We start from the raw sequence: 14,144 nt of genomic DNA, 5'->3' as shown, positions 1-14,144 counted from the left end.
GAACTCGTAGAGTCCATCCGGCGTGACGAAGGCTGTCTTCTCTCGGTCCCGTTCGTCGACCTCGATTTGCCAGTAGCCGCTCTTCAGGTCCATCGATGAAAAGTATCGAGAGTGGCGCAGCCGGTCTAGAGTGTCGTCGATGCGGGGCAGTGGGTAGACGTCTTTCTTCGTAACCGTGTTGAGCTGCCGGTAGTCCACGCAGAACCGAAGAGTTCCGTCCTTCTTCTTAACCAGCACGACTGGAGAGGCCCATGGACTGCTTGAAGGTTGGATTATGTCGTCATTCAGCATCTCTTGAACTTGCTGATGGCTCACCTCCCTTTCCTTAGCGGAGACTCTGTACGGCGATCGATGCACAGGGCGCGCGTCGTCCTCGGTAACGATGCGGTGCTTGGCAACCGCGGTCTGGCGCACCTTCGACGACGTCGCAAAGCAGTCGCGGTATTCGGCGAGGAGGTTAACCAGCTGACGTCGTTTAGGGTCCGGAAGCTTAGGGTCAATGTCGAGCTGCGCTGGCGACGTACTGTCTTGCTGGGACGGCGAGAATTCGTCAGTAATCGCGGTGATTTCGGCGGGGTTTCGGAGTTCCTCGACGTGGCCCACGGCTGCACCTTTCGTGAGGTGTTGCGTTTCGTTTCGGAAGTTCGTCACGAGGGCCACAGTCCGCCCATCCTGAAGTTCAGCTACTCCCCTTGCGACGCCTATGCCTCTTCCCAGGAGCAATTGGAGGTTTCCCTCGAGAAGAACTTCACCATAGGAAGCTTCATCGATCCCGACAAGTACGAAAACACTCGACCGCGGTGGTAGGTTTACGTGGTTTGCGAGGACTCGGACCGTGGGTGACGTCGCTTGGGGTTCCTCCGCTGGTGGAGCAGGTTTTCGTAGCGTCAGCCGGTTTGTTCCGAGGTCGATGACGGCGCCATACTCGCAGAGGAAGTCGATTCCGAGGATAACGTCCCTCGAACAGTCTTGCAGAACGACGAACTTGACAGGGCACGTTTCACCGTGGATCTCGACGCGAGCAGTGCATCTCCCGACTGGTGTGATGAGATGTCCTCCGGCGGTTCGTATTTGGGGTCCTTCCCACGGCGTCATGACTTTTCGAAGGCGGCGGGAGAGCCTCCCACTCAAGACTGAGTAGTCTGCTCCGGTGTCCACGAGTGCCGATGCGTCGTGGCCGTCGATGACGACGTTTAGGTTGTTGGACACCGTTGCAGGGGCGTCGTAGCGATGCGTGGCGTCGGGAGAGTGGGAGCGCTCCGGCGTTCTTGGAGGCTCTTTACTCGGGTCGTCTTCGGCAACGGCACCTCCAGGCGTTGCCGCACTTAGTTTTCCCGACGAGATAGGGGGGACAGGCTGTCACGGCGCGACCGACGGAAAGGCGACGCGGAACGTCGGGGGGATGGAGAACGGGAACCTCGTGGTGCGGTGAGCGCTGGTGACGGAGGGCGACGGAGGTATTCCTCGATGTCCCTTGGTCGCTCTCCAAAACGAGGTCGACGGTCGTTTGGAGCGAATCCTCGCAGGCCGAGCTGGCGGTAGGGGCACCTCCGGTAAACGTGGTCAGCCTCCCCGCAGTGGTAGCACACCGGGCGTCCGTCATCCGTGCGCCACACGTCGGTCTTTCGAAGTCCACGCTGCTCTTGGCGCGGCGAGTACTGCGGCGAAGAGACTTCTCGTTGGGGTGCAGATGGGTACTGCCGAGCAAAAGGAGGCTGCGGACGACGAACAACGGCAGCATAGGTCACAGCTGGTGGTTCCGGTCCCGCGTCGGCAAGAACGTCTGGCTGGAGCGCTTGCTGGACCTCTTCTCGAACAATCTCGGCGATCGAGAGTGAAGCTGGACGTTCGGTGGCAGGTATCAGCTTCTTCAGTTCTTCACCGACGATGTCCCGGACTATTTCTCGGATCCCTTGAATATTGGGGCTGAGGGCGCAGCTTGACGGCGTGGGTGCAGCGACGGCAGGGGCTCGATGAAAGTGAGCGGCTCGTGCTTGCAGGGCCCGTTCAATGTTGGTCGCCTCTGTTACAAACGTCCCGACGGTGGTCGGCGGGTAGCGGACGAGGCCTCCGAAGATGTCATCTCGTACGCCTCGCATCAGGATCCGCAACTTCTTTTCGTCGGTGGCTTCAGGGTCGGCGCGAGTGACCAGGCGCAGGACGTCCTCGACGAAACTGGTGATGGTCTCGTTTGCGCCCTGGGTTCTCATTCGAAGAAGGTCCTCGGCCCTCTCCCGTCGATACTGGTTAGTGAAAGTACGCCTCAACTCATTCTTGCAGGCGGTCCACGAGGTCAATGATGTCTCCCGATTCTCGAACCAGTGCTTGGCGGTACCCTCAAGCGAAAAATAGACGTTGTTCAGGCGCTACTCGTCGGTCCAGCAATTGTGGCGGGCAACGCGTTCATACTGGTCAATCCAGTCTTCGACGTCTTCGTATTGCTCGCCGTGGAATGGAGCAGCCGTCCGCGGTACGACGGGCAGGTAAACGACGGCTGGAGCGGCCGGGGTCTCCAACTGGTTGGCCATCGTCGTCCTCCTTGTTTGCCTGGTCCTGGGTGGCAAGGGTCCTAACTCCGGGGGTAGGCCAAGGTTCCGGCGACTTAATCGGATCTCGGTCTGGTCCTCGTTGGGTTCTTGGGGGCTTGTGTTCGGACTTGTACTCCGAGAACTCGGAGGGGAGCGCTGCACGGGCATGCGGTTACCCCGCACCTCCACCAAAATGTCACGGGTGGTGACCAAAGGAACACTAAATAAACAGAAAGAAAGAAACGTTTAATGTGGCGAACTTGTGCCAAAAACTAAAAGGGTACAAAGATAATAACAGAGCGTCGCGGGCGTCGAAGTCGGCGTAGCAGCACAGTCGAACGCTGGGGCGAAACTGGCTCCGGCTTGCCCGCGGAGCCGCTTTTGTACACACGTTGGCTTCTGGAGCATTCGACGTAGAAGGTTCGACGCGTAGAACATGCTGACCTCGAATCAGCTAGACGGTTCTCGATTTCACCAGAACATCACATTACAGTGTTAACAAAATGCATAGCCGCGGCCAGGAATCGAACCCTGGCCCTTCGCGTGGGAGGCAAGCGCGATAACCGTTAGGCCAGAGCCGTGTATTGAGAGAGTTTGGTCAATGGGAGGTGCGGGCAGAGTCAGGGCGTGCGGCAGAGTCGGAAAGAGGGCTTGGCATGCTCTCTTGACCAACCAGAAGCCGAAAAGAATCCCCTAGCGGTGGTAGCGGCAAACAGTTCTGATCAAAAGTTTATGTTCGTATATGGTTTTAATAAACGCGTAAGAGTGAAGTGTAGTAACTCTTTGTGGTTGAAAATAGGGTGCACGTGTTGTTTTGATCATGATCATGCAGAAAGATGTAAGAAACGAATGCGCCGCACAACTTTTTTTTGTGCGGACAGAGTGTGACCGTTCGGACGGCAGATTCCCGGCCCTGGGCGCTTGGCGTACGGATCATGTCGATCGTTCCGCTAGTCGCACCCTTCCACCATCATTTTGGATTAACGTGATTAAAACATCACGTGTACCATATTTTCAGCCATTGAGAGTTACTCCAATGCAGTTATCAGGTTTGTTTCTCGCGACCACCGCCAGGGTATTATTTCCGGCTTCTGGTTGGTCACATTCGAATTTCTGAAGACGCCCTGGAACACGCCCAGCCCGCTTTTGGCCAATGGTGCCTCCTCATTCGTCTCCTATACTTCCCAACGAATGGCCAAACTCTCTACATTTACGGCTCTGCGTTAGGCTACGGCCGCGCTGCCCACTTGGCGCGCGGCAATATCGCCTATTCCCGCCTCGAACTCTCCAGTGATAGCCTGGGGTGCTATTCTGGTCGCAAACGGGTACCTTTCGAGTTGTGACGTATCGAGAAAGAAGGGGCGGAGCCTCAAACTAGAATAATTCTTGTTTGAGGCTCCGCCCCAACGTTCGGGTTCACGCACGCGGTCAGCTAGAATCTGACGATGCCCTACGTCGCGGTGACGTGTCCACCCAGTTGGGGCGAAGAAATCCCTGCATTTCCCCCTGTTCTTTTTGTTATCTTCTTCCTTTCCTCCGGGACTTAGAACGAGCGAATAACAGAGAAAAGGCTACCTTCCGGAAAATGGAAGGAAACAGAGAAAAATAATATTATCCTTTTATAAAATACGAAAGATTATTTCAATAATTATGACGTAAAGCAAATTTAGGTAACATATCTCAGCTTTTTTTCTCGAAGTGTTTCGCTACGGTCTTTGAAAACAAACATGGCGAAAACCGCGGTAACGACCTTGTGGTGTTTGTGTCTCGCTTGCGTGGTTGCTTTCCCTGTTTCTGCACAATACGGATGGCATTACGAGAAGAAAATATTATGTGAAGGTACGCTGCGACACCGACCATCCTTTGTGGAACCGCCGTGAACATAAGCTGCAAATGAAATTTCCTGTTCGCCTGTGAAGGAGACTCCAAATGGATACAGAGCTGACGACGACTTGGTGGTAATATTGACTAGTCATGAGATCGACGCAGAGCGCACCGGTTGTGAACATGCTGTGGATGATGCAGGAAAGTTTCTTCGTGCAGTTTTAATAATGCTTTGCTCACTTTGCTCACCGCAGTGATTACGACGGTAGTCCCCATAAACCATGCTCTTCTCTTTCGGCGCTGAAGAAATGGACGCGACCGCATAATCTCGGGCAGTCTTTTTTACTTATTTTTATATTTGCAGAAAAGCTCGTGCAAAAAAAAAAAATAAAAAAAAATAAAACGGCTTTTACGTTTTTACACGTCCCTACATAGGTACCTCGCTATCCCATTGGCTTCATTGCGCGTGACGATTCAACGCTCTTTGCCATGGAAACGTTCGTGAAACTAGAAAGCCTCTGTTTGCCGCTAACAGTCATTTTTCGAGTTCGGGTTGTGACGACAAAATGACGTAAGAACAAGAATGCACGGGACTATTTGCATTGTTTTAACTCGACAACCGTACCCTTGGCGAGTTAAACTCGAAAGAACATGGCCGCGATGCTCGTCGGATCGACCGCGGCTGGGGTTTGACATGCGATCTGTCACTCGGTCAACGCGCACACGAATGATTTCGTGCTGTTGGATGAACCCATTCGGCGGCAGGACCGGGTCGAAGAGCACAGTGAGCTGGCGTTTAACGTCTCCGATATAACACTTGGCGAGATGCAAGACTTGGCTTCTATTTGTGCCGGTGTTATGAAGCTTGAAAGTGGTGGCAGTGTTGTGGCTCGTACGGTAGCCTTGCTGAGATTATATAGACAGTAAAATACCTTCATTCAGCGTTGCCATGCATCAAGATTCAAAACCTCCCTTTTACACAAAGGAAACCACGTTTCCGCGAGCACGGAGGAAGCAGCCAAGGGTCTGAGAAAGAATTGTGCCTCCGCCACGACCGCCAGCGATCGCCCCAACGGCAAGAAAACAAACCACAAGCTCATTGAGGTTTGTGTAGTGCTGACTGCTGATTCATCGGACGACAAAGGTGAATGGTGTAAAACGCAACGTAAGTTTGCCAGCGTTTTGCAAAACTAATGCGTTTCGTTGAAAATTTAATTTGTGGAATTCGTTAACGCCTTGAACGTTTGACGGGGACTGCATTGTGGACGCAGGCTTCACAGAGGTGTTTTCTAGTGTGGGCTTTGCCTGCACGCATATAAAGACAGAAACACTGCCTATATGCTGCATAAAATAAAGAAAATTTCGCTTATCTTGATTATGTTGACTATCAATTGAGTGCTGTTGATAGTAGTGGCGTAGCCAGGAACTTTTAAGGGGGTGAGAGTGGCTGGGATGTTTATGACTTGGGGAGCGGGGGGGGGGGGGGGGGGTGTCAAAATTTGTGTGTATATTCTAGGGCCCGCCGGATTTGGGGAAGGGGGGGGGGGCGAAGATAAGCCCCCCCCCCCCCCCCCCCCCCCGGCTTTGCCACTGGATGATACCATAAGGGGAGCATCCTACATTCACAGGCTGCCATAAGCATGTGCAGAGCCACTGAACTCGTATCACAACGGCAAGATAGTTGCTGACGTTTTTCACGTTACGTAGCGGTTCTTTCTTTAGTACATATGCTCGTTTTTCCTTCACACATCTGCTCTGCTTCAACAGTGCGTATTTGCTCTGCATTACAGGCAAATTAAAAAAAAAAAAAAAATCCAGCTCACACTACTCTATAATTTCAACGAGCTACTGTCACTTTTGAAACGATAACCTTTTTAATCTGTATGATAACCTTTACATTAAACACACGGGTGTTGAATGGAGGACAATTGTATCTTGATTATTTTTCTTGTTCATGGAGATGACGACCATCCACAAGATTGCACTGGCTAAATTTCTCGCCTACAGTGGGTAGCAATGTTACCATGCTCCGTCAGACTAAACTCCTGCTGTCTAAACAACTAACGATTAATTTTAGGACACACTGTTCGTAGTTCATTGCAGGGCATCGAAAAGTGTTTCTTATGACTGTCCGATGACTGACATGCAATCCCAGAAGCTTGGCATGAAAAGGTAAAATATCTAGTTGATACAATAAAATGCCATCAGCAACCCATCCAGATTTTTTTGCGTGATTGACAGTAGCTACAAACCGCAACAAATGGTCAACTGAAGACATAGGTACTAAGCGTGCACTAACTTCGAAGCGGTAGAAACCCTGAAATTTTAACGTAAACTTACCATCAAGTTGTTAATGACAAAGTGGTGTTTGCGGAAAAATGTTGGAGTCCTTCAGAACAGTGACGATCTCCTTCAGACCGATGATGATGGTGACGAAGGTTCTGTTAGATTCTAGGTTCCGTCAACGCACCCCACGACGTCGGTGTGCTTGTCGTGGCGGCGACAAAAGCCTTCTTTCGGACATGCCTCAGCTGCCTCGGTTCGGGGTTTCGTCGACCCAGCCGTCTCTTCCCAGCCGGTTGACAGCGACACTGGCGACGGCCGTCACGGCTCTGATCACCGTCCACTGGGCATTAGCTATGTGATCATCGGTGGCAACCGCGCTCTTGTAGTTCCCCGCTGCGAAAAATCTCAGTGCGATTCAATTAGTCTGCTGCTGCTCGACGATCATCATCTCTCATCGTCGCCGTCTCTCGTCACGCAGCTGGTCACACTGCGATCACACGGTGCTTTTCGACAAGCGGTATTGTCGTCAGAAACAGTCGTCGTGCATCGCGAAGGCTACCGGGTGCTCGCGGAAAACCCGTCATTGTACGCGTTAATCGAGCCATCGTTGCGCAACAAGCATCGCCGCCATTTTCTACGCTCTAGATTCCTGCCCAAAGCTTGTTCCCCTTTGTGCAATAGAAACAGAAGTTAAAAGCACGAGCACATCACCCCAAACGATGCTTGCACGAACGTTGGTTTGCACTGCGCAAGCGCGCTTGCTCGACAGGGACGTTGAAAGCCCGGAGCACGTTCTTGTAGCTCCTACATCCGCACTAGCTCGCACTCATAGTGAAACAGAGAGTAGGGTGTGTCGAGTAATACCGCAGTTAATCTAGTTACGCGACTTCCGCTATGTGCTACGTAGGTCGGACGTGGTCATACGTCACTTTGTCGTCACGGTCCGAGCTCGAAGAGTGACAGTTACGGCAAACAGATGCTTTCGTGTTTCGCGAACGTTACCATGGGAACCGCGTGGAATTATCACGCGGGCTGTGGCCAATAGGAGCGCGCGGTTCGTAGGGGGGAGGAGTTTTCGAGAAACACGAACGTGACCGTTTGTGACCAGAATAGCACCCCTGGAGGACCTTCTGAATCCGCGGGCAACGAGAGCTGTGACAGACATGGCACAGCTCTCGGGGAATAGCACTAAAAAAACTAATAACTTACGTGAAGGGCACGGAACTCCTAGAAATTCTTTAGGAGACCACCTACAGGGGTGCTATTCTGGTCGCAAACGGGTACCTTTCGAGTTGTGACGTATCGAGAAAGAAGGGGCGGAGCCTCAAACTAGAATGATTCTTGTTTGGGGCTCCGCCCCAACGTTCGGGTTCACGCACGCGGTCAGCTAGAATCTGACGATCCCCCTACCTCGCGATGACGTGTCCACGCAGTTGGGGCGCAGAAATCCCCGCATTTCCCCCTGTTCTTTTTGTTCTCTTCTTTCTTTCCTCCGGGAGTTAAAACGAGCGAATAACGGAGAAAAGGCTACCTTCCGGAAAATTGAAGGAAGCAGAAAAAAATATTATTATCCTTTGATAAAATACGAAAGATTATTTCAATAATTATGACGTAAAGTAAATTTAGCTAAGATATCTCACCTTTCCTCGAAGTCTTTCGCTACGGTATTTGAAAACAAACATGGCGAAAACCGCGGTAACGACCTTGTGGTGTATGTGTCTCGTTTGCGTCGTTGCTTTCCCTGCTTCTGCACGATACGGATGGCATTACGAGGAAAAAAAATATTACGTGAAGGTGCGCTGCGACACCGATCATCCTTTGTGAAGCCGCCGTGAACATAAGCTGCAAATGAAATTTCCTGTTTGCCTGTGAAGGAGACTTCAAATGGATACAGAGCTGACGACGACTCTGTGGTAGTATATGACAAGTCATGAGATCGACGCAGAGTGCAACGGTTGTGAGCATTCTGTGGATGATGCAGGAAAGTTTCTTCGGGCAGTTTTAATAATGCTTTGCTCCTTTGCTTACTGCAGTGATTATGCCGATATAGTTTCCATAAGCCATGCTGTTCTCTTTCGCCGCTGAAGAAATGCACGCGACGGCATAATCTCGGGCAGTCTTTTTTACTTATTTTTATTTGCAGAAAAGCACGTGCAAAAAAAAAAAAAAACGACTTTTACGTTTTACACGTCCCTACATAGGTTCCTCGCTTTCCCATTGGCTTCATTGCGCGTGACGATTCAACGCCATTTGCCATGGAAACGTTCGTGAAACTAGAAAGCCTCTGTTTGCCGCTAACAGTCGTTTTTCGAGTTCGGGTTGTGACGACAAAATGACGTAAGAACAAGAATGCACGGGACTATTTGCATTGTTTTAACTCGACAACCGTACCCTTGGCGAGTTAAACTCGAAAGAACATGGCCGCGATGCTCATCGGATCGACCGCGGCTGGGGTTGGACATGCGATCGGTCACTTGATCAACGCGCACACGAATACTTTCGTGCTGTTGGATGAGCCCATTCGGCGGCAGGACCGGGTCGAAGAGCACAGTGAGCTAGCGTTTAACGTCTCCGATGTAACGCTTGGCGAGATGCAAGACTTGGCTTCTATTTGTGCCGGTGTTATGAAGCTTGAAAGTGGTAGTGTTGTGGCTCGTACGGTAGCGTTGCTGAGATTATGAAGACGGTAATAGACCTTTATTCAGCGTTGCCGTGCATTAAGATTCAAAACCTCACCTTGACACAAAGGGAACCACGTTTCCGCGAGCACGGAGGCAGCAGCCAACGGTCTGAGAAAGAATTGTGCCGCCGCCACGACCGCCAGCGATCGCCCCAACGGCAAGAAAACAAGCGACAAGCTCATTGAGGTTTGTGCAGTGCTGACTACTGATTCATCGGACGACAAAGGTGAATGATGTAAAACGCACCGTAAGTTTGCCAGCGTTTTGCAAAACGAATTCGTTTTGTTGAAAATTTAATTTGTGGAATTCGTTAACGCCTTGAAAGTTTGACGGGGACCGCATTGTGAACGCAGGCTTTACACAAGTGTTTTCTACAATGTGTGCTTTGGCTGCATGCATATTAAGACAAAAACACTGCCTATATGGTGCATAAAATAAAATAAATTTCGTTTATCTTGATAATGTTGACTATCTATTGAGTGCTGTTGATAGTAGTGGCGTAGCCAGGAACCTCTAAGGGGGTGAGGATGGAGGGGGGTTGAGGTGGCTGGGATGTTCATGACTTGGGGTGCGGGGGGATGGTGTCGGAATTTGTGTGTATATTCTAGGGCCCGCCGGATTTGGGGAGGGAAGGAGCGAAGCCCCATAAACCACCCCCCCCCTCGCTCCCCCCCCCCCCCCCTGGCTTTGCCACATAAGGGGAGCATCCTACATTCATAGGCTGCTATAAGCATGTGCATAGCCACTGAGCTCGTACCACAATGGAAAGATAGTTGCTGACATTGTTCACGTTACGTAGCAGTTCTTTCTTTAGTACATATGCTAGCTTTTCCTTCACACATTTGCTCTGCCTCCGCTTGTCGTTTATGCTTGATGGTGATAAGCCAACAGTGCGTATTTGCTCTGCATCACAGGCAAATTTCAAAAATCCAGCTCACACTACTCTTCAATTTCAGTGAGTTACTATCCCTTTTTAAACGACAATCTATTTAATTGCTATGATAACCTTTACATTAAACACACGTGTGTTGAATGTAGGCCAATTCTATTTTTATTGTTTTTCTTTGTCACGAAGATGACAACCATCCACAAGACACTGGCTAAATTTCTCGTCTACAGTGGGTAACAATGTTACCGTACTCTGTCAAACTAAACTGCTGCTGTCTAGACAAGTAACGATTCATTTTAGGACAGACCTGTTCGTAGTTTATTGCAGGGCATCGAAAAGTGTTCTTATGACTTTCCGATGACTGACTTGCGATTCCAGCTGCTTGGCGCGAAAAGGTAAAATATCTAATTGATACAACAAAATGCCATCAGCAACCCATCCAGATTTTATTGCGTGATTGACAGTAGCTACACACCGCAACAAATGGTCAACTGAAGACATAGGTACTAAGCGTGCACTAACTTCGAAGCGGTCGAAACCCTAAAGTTTAAACGTCAACTTACCACCATTTATGTTAATGGCAAAATGGTGTTTGCGGCAAAGTGTCGGAGTCCTTCAGAATGGTGACGGTCTCCTTCAGACCGTTGATGACGGTGACGAAGGTTTAGTTAGAGTCTAAGTTTAGTCAACGCACCCGACGACGTCGGTGTGCTTGTCATGGTGCCGACGAAAGCCTTCTTTCGCACATGCCTCAGCTGCCTCGGTCCGGGGTTTTGTCGACCCAACCGTCTCTTCCCAGCCGGTTGACAGCGATACTCACGACGGCCGTCACGGCTCTGATCACCATCCACTGGGCATTAGCTATGTGATCGTCGGGGGCAACCGCGCCCTTGTAGTTCCCCGTTGCGAAAAATCTCAGTGCGATTCAATTAGTAGCTGCTGCTCGACGGTCATCATCTCTCATCGTCGCCGTCTCTCGTTGTCACACTGCGATCACACGGTGCTTTTCGACAAGCGGTATTGTCGTCAGAAACAGTCGTCGTGCATCGCGAAGGCAACCGGGTGCTTGCGGAAAACCCGTCATTGTACGTGTTGGTCGAGCCATCGTTGAGCAACAAGCATCGCCGCCATTTTCTACGCTCTTGAATCCTGCCCAAAGCTTGTTCCCCTTCATGCAATAGAAAGAGAGGTTAAAAGCACGAGCGCATCACACCGAACGATCTTGCACGAACGTTGGCTTGCACTGCGCAAGTGCGCCTGCTCGACAGGGACGTTGAAAGCCCGGGGCACGTTCTTGTAGCTCCTACACCCGCACTAGCTCGCACTCATAGTGAAACAGAGAGTAGGGTGTGTCGAGTAATACCGCAGTTAATCTAGTGACGCAACTTCCGCTATGTGCTACGTTGGTCGGACGTGGTCATACGTCACTTTGTCGTCACGGTCCGAACTCGAAGAGCGACAGTTACGGCAAACGGTTGCTTTCGTGTTTCGCGAACGTTCCCATGGGAACGTTCGCGAAACACGAAAGCAACTGTTTGCCATAACTGTCACTCTTCGAGCACGGACCGTGACGACAAGTGACGTATGACCACGTCCGACCTACGTGGCACATAGCGGAAGTCGCGTAACTAGATTAACTGCGGTATTACTCGACACACCCTACTCTCTGTTTCACTATGAGTGCGAGCTAGTGCGGGTGTAGGAGCTACAAGAACGTGCTCCGGGCTTTCAACGTCCCTGTCGAGCAGGCGCGCTTGCGCAGTGCAAACCAACGTTCGTGCAAGCATCGTTTGGGGTGATGTGCTCGTGCTTTTAACTTCTGTTTCTATTGCACGAAGGGGAACAAGCTTTGGGCAGGATTCTGGAGCGTAGAAAATGGCGGCGATGCTTGTTGCACAACGACGGCTCGATTAACGCGTACAATGACGGGTTTTCCACGAGCACCCGGTAGCCTTCGCGATGCACGACGACTGTTTCTGACGACAATACCGCTTGTCGAAAAGCACCGTGTGATCGCAGTGTGACCAGCTGCGCGACGAGAGACGGCGACGATGAGAGATGATGACCGTCGAGCAGCAGCAGACTAATTGAATCGCACTGAGATTTTTCGCAGCGGGGAACTACAAGAGCGCGGTTGCCACCGATGATCACATAGCTAATGCCCAGTGAATGGTGATTAGAGCCGTGACGGCCGTCGCGAGTGTCGCTGTCAACCGGCTGGGAAGAGACGGCTGGGTCGACGAAACCCCGAACCGAGGCAGCTGAGGCATGCCCGAAAGAAGGCTTTTGTCGCCACCACGACAAGCACACCGACGTCGTGGGGTGCGTTGACGGAACCTAGAATCTAACAGAACCTTCGTCACCATCATCATCGGTCTGAAAAAGATCGTCACCGTTGTGAAGGACTCCAACACTTTTCCGCAAACACCACTTTGTCATTAACAACTTGGTGGTAAGTTGACGTTTGAACTTCAGGGTTTCTACCGCTTCGAAGTTAGTGCACGCTTAGTACCTATGTCTTCAGTTGACCATTTGTTGCGGTCTGTAGCTACTTTCAATCACGCAATAAAATCTGGATGGGTTGCTGATGGCATTTTGTTGTATCAATTAGATATTTTATCTTTTCACGCCAAGCTGCTGGAATTGCAAGTCAGTCATCGGAAAGTCATAAGAACACTTTTCGATGCCCTGCAATAAACTACGAACACGTCTGTTCTAAAATGAATCGTTACTTGTCTAGACAGCAGCAGTTTAGTCTGACAGAGTATGGTAACATTGTTACCCACTGTAGACGAGAAATTTAGCCAGTGTCTTGTGGATGGTTGTCACCTTCGTGACCAAAAAAAAAACAATAAAAATAGAATTGTCCTACATTCAACACACGTGTGTTTAATGTAACGGTTATTATAGCAATTAAATAGATTGTCGTTTCGAAAGTGACAGTAACTCATTGAAATTAAAGTGCAGTGTGAGCTGGTTTTTTGAAATTTGCCTGTGATGCAGAGCAACTACGCACTGTTGGCTTATCACCATCAAGCATAAACGACAAGCGGAGGCAGAGTAGATGCGTGAAGGAAAAGCGAGCATATGTACTAAAGAAAGAACTGCTACGGAATGTGAAGAATGTCAGCAACTATTTTGCCATTGTGGTACGAGCTCAGTGGCTATGCACATGCTTATAGCAGCCTGTGAATGTAGGATGCTCCCCTTATGTGGTAAAGCCAGGGGGGGGGGGGGGGGGGTTTATGGGGCTTCGCTCCTTCCCTCCCCAAATCCGGCGGGCCCTAGTATGTACACACAAATTCCGACACCATCCCCCCCCGCACCCCAAGTCATGAACACCCCAGCCACCTCAACCCCCCTCCATCCTCACCCCCTTAGAAGTTCCTGGCCACGCCACTACTATCAACAGCACTCAATAGATAGTCAACATTATCAAGATGAACGAAATTTCTTTTATTTTATGCCCCATATAGGCAGTGTTTTTGTCTTTATATGCATGCAGCCAAAGCACACACTGTAGAAAACACTTGTGTGAAGCCTGCTTTCACAATGCGGTCCCCGTCAAACTTTCAAAGCCTTAACGAATTCCACAAATTAAAATTTGAACGAAACGAATTCGTTTTGCAAAACGCTGGCAAACTTACGTTGCATTTTTTCATCATTCACCTTTGACGTCCGATGAATCAGTAGTCAGCACTACACAAACCTCAATGAGCTTGTCGTTTGTTTTCTTGCCGTTGGGGCGATCGCTGGCGGTCGTGGCGACGGCACAATTCTTTCTCAGACCGTTGGCTGCTGCCTCCGTGCTCGCGGAAACGTGGTTCCCTTTGCGTCAAGGTGAGGTTTTGAATCTTAATGCACGGCAACGCTGAATAAAGGTCTATTACCGTCTTCATAATCTCAGCAACGCTACCGTACGAGCCACAACCACAC

Source organism: Ixodes scapularis, unplaced genomic scaffold, assembly GCF_016920785.2.
Source record: "Ixodes scapularis isolate PalLabHiFi unplaced genomic scaffold, ASM1692078v2 PGA_scaffold10__122_contigs__length_95168666, whole genome shotgun sequence".
NCBI classification, from domain to species: domain Eukaryota; kingdom Metazoa; phylum Arthropoda; class Arachnida; order Ixodida; family Ixodidae; genus Ixodes; species Ixodes scapularis.
This window is presented reverse-complemented; position numbering follows the sequence as displayed.